At 39.9% G+C, this 7,319-nt stretch overlaps 1 long non-coding RNA gene across 5 annotated transcripts; it reads left to right on the top strand.

Annotated features, from left to right (window-relative positions):
• The first annotated feature begins 4,972 nt into the window (after positions 1 to 4,972).
• On the top strand, positions 4,973 to 6,902 carry LOC122067224. Of its 5 annotated transcripts, none has more exons than XR_006136629.1 (4): positions 4,973 to 5,626; positions 5,691 to 6,029; positions 6,116 to 6,339; positions 6,409 to 6,902. It is a non-coding gene; the product is annotated as an uncharacterized LOC122067224 (long non-coding RNA). The 5 variants fall into 5 exon arrangements; XR_006136631.1 differs by having other exon boundaries at positions 4,975 to 5,626; positions 5,734 to 6,029; XR_006136630.1 differs by having other exon boundaries at positions 4,976 to 5,626; positions 5,742 to 6,029.
• The last annotated feature ends 417 nt before the right edge of the window (positions 6,903 to 7,319 follow it).

Here is a 7,319-nt window from a genome sequence, read left to right as displayed (position 1 = left end):
TTCTAAATGGATAGAGGCCATACCTTGTAAATCTAATGACCACAAAGTGGTGGTCCAGTTTCTCAAAGAGAACATTTTTTTCCCGCTTTGGTGCACCACGTGCAATAATTAGTGATAGGGGTACTCATTTTTGTAATCGGCCTTTTGAGGCCTTAATGAAAAAGTATGGGATCACCCATAAGTTATCTACCTCTTATCATCCCCGAACTAGTGGCCAAGTGGAGGTGTCTAATAGGCAGATCAAACAAATCTTAGAGAAAACTGTTAATCCCAACCGTAAGGATTGGTCCCTTAGGCTCATTAATGCCCTGTGGGCCCATCAGACTGCATTCAAGACCGACCTTGGTTAGTCTCCCTACTGTTTGGTGTATGGGAAAGCTTGTCACTTACTAGTTGAGTTGGAGCATAAGGCCTTTTGGGCCATCAAGAAGCTCAACTTTGATTTGTCTGATGCGGGAATTCATCATAGGCTCCAACAATCTGAGTTGGAGGAACTTAGGAATGATGCCTATGAAAGTTCTAGGATTTACAAGGAAAAGACTAAAGCTTTCCATGATAAGCACATTTTGTGTAAATATTTTGCAATTGGTGATAAGGTCTTATTGTACAACTCTCGATTGCATCTTTTCCCTGGTAAGCTTAGATCATGATGGCATGGCCTGTTTATTTTTCATAATGTATATCCCCATGGGGCGTGGAGATTCTGAATCCAGGAACAAGGGTAATTTTGAAGGTTGATGGTCAGCATTTGAAACCGTTCCTCGAGTTTCCTACTACTGGTAGTGAGGAGGTTATGGATCTCCATGAACCTCTTTACTCTGATAATTAACTTTTAAGCAGGTATGACCCCCTTGCATTGTCTTTGATTTTAATTCTTTCTATGCATTGAGGATATTGCATGGCTTAAGTGTGGGGGAGGGAAATTAGTTTTTGCTTTTTGCACTTTGTTTTGTTTGTTTTTCTTTTTATTTTTGAGCTTGCTAAGGATGAAGTCCTACTTTGGCTTTTGGCTAAGGATCATACCATTCGGTTGCTTGATGTATGAAAATAAAAGTTTTGATTAAGGTACCCATTTTGAACGTATAAAAACCCTGTTAGGAAGAAAGAAACAAGCCTGTGTCTTGGGATGAGATTTTCTTTTGAAAAAATAAGAGACCCTTGTTCTATGGTGTTGGACCAGATGTAAGTCTGTGGATTCCTTATACTTTGGTTTTGGAGTTGAGACATTCTTTTTACTTTAGCATGAGTTGACAAATGCACAATTTTAAATGAAGTGTGAAATGCGGTATAAAGAAGAATATGAGTTGATTCCCTTGGAACTAGACAGGGCATTGCGCCTTAGGAAGCGTGGTGTCTTGATCGAAATTCCTAGGGAGGAAACTTCTGAAAGAACTCTAGCATCACTGTCTTTGTGGGCATATACAAAAAGCGAAGCTACATAGTAACTTGGGTGTCTGGTGTTTGCTCCACCATGTCATTCATGCCAAAAGTAGTGGAGTAAAATAGAGTTTATTAAGCGTAAAAAAGGAAAAAAATGTGCAAATGTCATTAATGCTAGGTAACATGTTTGGTAAAAAAGTACTCCAACGCCTTAGTCATTGGTTCCTTATTTCTTCACAAGTGGTTTTTCCTTAAGATAAATATGTTTTGGAAGAGACAAAGTGAGTTCCAAATTAAGAAATATGCTAGTGCCTGGAATTGATAAAGGGTATTAAAAGTTCAAGTGTGAGGTCCCTTGTAAGAGGAATTATCTTTGCTCCAGATTGGTATGGCCCTTACCTTTAGCCAAGGTTGGGATTTATTTATTCTGAATTTTGGGTGTATATTCATTGCAAACACCCACAAGACACAACTCGTCCACTAGGGGTGACCTAGGAGTTTAAAGGCTTGTTGCACATGCTAAGTGCAACTGTGATTCCTACGAAAGTGAGTTAGGTTTTTTGTTTTTATTATTTTCTTTTTATTTTTCTCGAGGACTAGTAAAGTCTAAGTGTGGGGAAATTCTGATGAGCACATTTATGTGTGAAATCTAGTATAGTAAAACATGCATTTTACATATTTAGAATGGAGCTACCTTGGGTTTTACTCTCTTTTTGCAGGTTTTATATTTTTAAGGCCTTAAGGACTATCGGGTGCTATATCTCCAATTTTACACGTAAAGAGGCCCTATTTCTTTTCATGGTTGCGAAGAGGATGAAATTCTGAGCAAGATGGAAGTGTTTAATTGCAAGTACACATTCGTTTGGTCAACCATACAAGTGATTATTCTTTTCGAGTCAGAAAAAGAATAATGGATCAGAACTGAACCAAGATGTAGAACCAACCCATCTGTAGTTTTCGCAAGGATATAAGGAATATTCCAAATGCCAACAAGGATCGATGGACCACATCTTTAAGTGATTGAAGATTCGTTTTTAGTAACAACAACTACCTATCGTAGTTGGTGAGTTGTGGTGTGCAAAATCCCTTGCTTATTAGGAGGTCTTAAGTTCGAACCTCTTAGCTGCCATTTTGTTGAAGATTTTCTCTCTCCTACTCATCACTTAAAGGAGGTCGGCCAAGATAGTTGTACGTAAGTTTGAAGAAGAGAGAGAGAAAATAAAGAGAAAAAAATAGGAAAGAAGAAAAATAGAAAAGAAAAGATAAGGGCATGGATTGAATTTCCCATTAAAATAAAATATTGTCCAAATCCAAGCAAGAAAAATCAGCCAAAGGGGGTTTCTTGTGCAAGAAGAGAGAAAAATAGAAAAAAGGAGAAAAAATAGGAAGAAAAAGGCAAGAAAAATCGTGGGAGATCTTTCTCCACACGTTTTCTCTCTTCTCTCTCCTCCACTTCATCAACAAGATACAAAAAAAATCTTTTTTTTAGAAGCTAAAATTTTTAGCTTCCCTCCCCCATTCTCTATATAATAGAATTAACACAAGGGGAGGAGACACTTCATTCTTCTTCTAGGGTTTTTTCTTAGTTGCTCTATCTCTTTCTCTAGCTCTAGTTCAAGGTTTATGCTTTAAACACTTTTGTAAGTTTTTTTATTCAATTAATGCAAGCACTTTTGTTTTTGATTCAGTCTTTTATTTTTATGTTTAAACAATTGAAGTTGTAATTTTTAAGTTCTAGTTCTAGGCTTAGTTCAAGGTGACAAGAACAAACTATGAAGCATGTCTTTCAAGTTCAATTTTTTTCTTCAGATTTGTTTTCTCTAGTACTAGAAATTTCAGGTTTGGTTTATTTCAGATCTGGTTTTTAGTACTGGTAGTATCTCAAATCGATCAAGTTTTTAGTTCAAGGGATGAAGTTCAAGTAAGTAGGCTCCTTCAGTAGTCTTCTCTCCTCCCTCTCATTCCCTCTTCTGACTACCCTTTCTTTCTTAATTTAGGATTTTAATTTCGGTCGTTACATTATTGCTATCCCTTTCCCCCAAGGTTCATGGCTAGTGTATGTGTTGGCTTTGCCCCTCCTAGCCATATAACCATCATTTTATTGCTTTTATTTTAATTGTTTCCCTTTCCCTTAAGCCAAGTAGAGTAACCATTGTAAGAGTGAGTCTCTGGACAAGTAGGGAAGCTCATATTACGATGCATCCCTCGGGCTAAGTAGAGAAACCTACTTGTGAGTCTCTCTCTAGCTTTATCCCCTTTCTTTTACTTTATTTTTATTTCAGCATTTTTTTTCCTTTGTTGTTTTTTTTTAATTGCGTGGATTGTTTATTTTTAGCTATTTATTTATTTAATTTTCATTGTGTGGCTTGCGTGTTTAAACTCTTAGATGACGAATGGTTAGGACATTATTTTAGATACATATGTTTAGGACGGTAATTCGAATTAGATCACAATCATTAATCGGTTCACTTTTGCATTATTAAATGAAGGAAAATAATACAGTGGCTGCTCTCCCTGTGTTCGACCCGTAGCTACACTGATCCATACGCTTGTGGTTACATTTTGAAATCTCAAACAGGTTACGAGCCTATTTTAAAAAATTATATTTTTTTTCTTTTTTACTTCTGCCCTAGAGAGAGACCCTTTCTTATTTTTTTTTTAATCATACAGGCCCATTTGAAAATTTCACATGCCTGTGGGATTTTCCATGGCCCCATAAGGGGGATGGTTCCCTCCATAAATAGAGGGCCCTCCTTCGGTCCTTTTCGTTCTAATCCTTTTGCGATGCGTGTACACTGCACTCTCTTCTCTCTCCTTTGTGTTCCTGCTTTTGCCAAGAAGATTTTTCAATGGTGCCGCGTAAGTGCATATGTGGTGGAAGGGCAGTAGATAGGATGGCCAGCTCATCATCCGAGAGCGATGTCGTAGCGTGGTATATCGGGTCAACGCTGAAGAGGACCAAAGACCACATATGCAACTCCGCATGGGGAGAATGGGTAGGCCAAAATTATTATTATTATTATTGTTATTATTATTATTATCATCATCATTATTATTATTATTATGTGTTTTTATTTTATTTTTATTATTATGCAATGCATGCATGCCCTTAGGATGCTTCTTATGATTTGTATGCTCATGATGTGGAATATTTTCCTAATGCATTTTCAATGTATGCATGTTTGAGGTCTATGTATGCTCATGTATGTAGGAATGTATGAATGTATGCCCTTGTATGTTATGTGCTCAAGTGTGATGTATGATTGGACCATGTTATCCCTAGGTGAATGCATGTCATGAGTATGCACTTTCCTATTACACTTCATGCATGAACTCCTATTCTACATGTCTAGGAATGCTTGTATAGCACTCATGTATCGATGATGCTTATGTTAGAATACTTTACCTGTCATGATAGGGTCATCCCGAACCAATGTATCAGAAGTACGATTACCCGAACAATGTGGGGTCTTGGATTAACCGTTCCCACCCTATGCTTCAGCAAACTATCCGTAACATGCCCTTCCCAACCTTGTTTATGGCCGTGCATCTGAAAGATGGGCATCGAGCTGACCCGTGCTCTAGCTGAGCGATGGTGGCTGAGCACTCATACTTTTCACCTTCCTATAGGTGAGATCACCAACACACCGCTTTGCTTCTATGCACTGACAAGTCTTCTATTTGGTGGAGTGCCCATTACCCTATCAACCCCATTTGATAGGGAGGCCGTTTATGAGCTCATTTTCATCAATTCTACTAAATCTACCATTCTTCTCTCCACCATCCACAACTTTTGAACCGGGATGGGCAAGGTCATAGGAGAGAGAGTAGTTTTTTCCGATGTGTGTATCTCTACTGGGCAGGCCAATGCTTGTTCAATAATCCTTTGAATAGGGTGGATCTTCGCTTTGCCTACTACTTCTGGGATCTTGACAACATCTCGAGGTATGATTGGCGCGGTGCCACTTACGCTAATTTTATGAGGATGATGGACCGTCTCACTTTTAGCGATCCCAGTGTGTATTGGGCTTCCTATATTTTGCAGGTAAGAGCCAACATGTTGGCATATTTTCCAATTCTCCTATTTTTTTGACTGCCCTAGTCATATGAGCACCTGGATTTCCTCTCTCCTGCTCGAGAGGATCGAAATCGCAAGGACTTTCCTATTACCAGGAGATGAGGTTTAGGTGTGACCCCTCACCTTCATCCAATTTCAGGGAGGGACATTATGAATCAGCTCACTAAGGTACATCTTTACCTCTCATTGCTTTTCTTATTATGCTCTTTCTAATGCTTATCTACTTGGGAAGGTGAATTGGAATCCATTCTAGTTTGTGACCTTCCCTTCCATAGCACACCAGGATGAGGCCAGATGGCTCACCGGTCTCTGTATGTTATTTTGCAACCCCAGCGGTTTGGCGTGGTACCTGGGAGAGAGAGTAGCTAGACAGTGGTTTGACTCAGATGGCCCATTGGTTCCTCATTATCCTCCTCCATCCATGCATGATCCAGATGTGATGCCTGAGGACGAGTTCCAGGAGACTTTGGTTGGCATGACTGTGGATCACTTCACTGATCCAACGAGGAGTTACCAGGAGTTCCTCTAGCAGGAGACCATGTGCATACCATTGACATCTGATGGCCCTTGGGTAATTACTCCAAACTTTCGCAAGCATTTTAATTTTTCTTTTTATGAATGATTAACCCTGTTTCGTTCTTCAATACAACATGCTAGTCATCTTTGTTGGTTGGAACATTCCTAGGTTAGTTGGTGCTTCCACAGAAGGTTCCACACACATGAGCACTGAGCTGGTTCACAACATGGTAGATCATTTCACCTCTATCTCTGGTTTCCCTAGATGGACGTACCATGATGCACATAACCCTATGGCCCAAGTCATGCTACCAAGATCGACAGTGCCTCTTGATACCATGTGTCTCCCCATTCCTTTTGACTGCGTAAGTTCCCTTCCTCATCTACTGTATTTTCCTTTAGGTGCTAGCTTCAATCCTTTCTCTTTGTCACAGGTTTCCCCTTCTGTGTATACTGAATGCCACGTGATGTTCCAGAGCTCCTCACTCATCATCGATGATGGATTCTGGCTAATATGGCCTTGTTGACAGGAACTGTACATTGTTGACATCTAGACACGGCCATGCCAGCTAGATCCTAGGTTTAGAGGTAGAAGTGCCAGCACTGAGTATGGCAGTGAGCTCTTGATCCCGGTTATAGAGGTGCTGGCCCGAGTCACAGAGGAGGAGGATCTGGCTTTGGATTTGGAGGTGGGGGTCTTGGCTTTGGAACTGATGGATCTGACTTTGGGGGTGGAGACCGCGAGGCCCCCGCCATTTCTCTGGAGGAAATGAATCTCCTTATGCAGGAGAATCTTCATGATATACCGGGTGGCCAGGGCGGCCATAGGACTGGTTCATGTTTATGCATGCAAACTCTTTTTATTTTCCTTTTTAGATTTTTATGTTTTATTTTATTGATGAAACAATGCAATATGATGTTTATTTTAAGTACAATGCACCTTTTTAATTGCCAAGTTATCTTCATAGATAGGGCGTAGAAGCAAAGTGGGGTGATGGTGATCACGGGGAGGTGGAAAGTATGAGTGCTTGGCCACCACCGCTCGGCCAAGGCCTGAGTTAACTCAACGTCCAACTTTCGGACGCGAGAGGGCATATTGTGGATAGTTTGTTGTAACTAACAATGGGAGTGATTAATCCATGATCCCACATTGTTTGGATAACTGTACTTCCGATACATAGGCTCGGGGTGACCCTACCATAACAAGTAAGTGTTCTAACATAAGCATCATGGAGTAGATGGGTTAAGGGATACATGCATTCATAGACATGTAGAATAGTAGTTCATACATGAAGCATAATATGAAGCATACATGATCATGACATGCATTTATAGGATCTAAGCA

Source organism: Macadamia integrifolia, unplaced genomic scaffold, assembly GCF_013358625.1.
Source record: "Macadamia integrifolia cultivar HAES 741 unplaced genomic scaffold, SCU_Mint_v3 scaffold2765, whole genome shotgun sequence".
In the NCBI taxonomy this organism is placed as follows: Eukaryota; Viridiplantae; Streptophyta; class Magnoliopsida; order Proteales; family Proteaceae; genus Macadamia; species Macadamia integrifolia.
The sequence above is the reverse complement of the archived record's forward strand: the minus strand, read 5'-3'. Positions and strand labels throughout refer to the sequence as shown.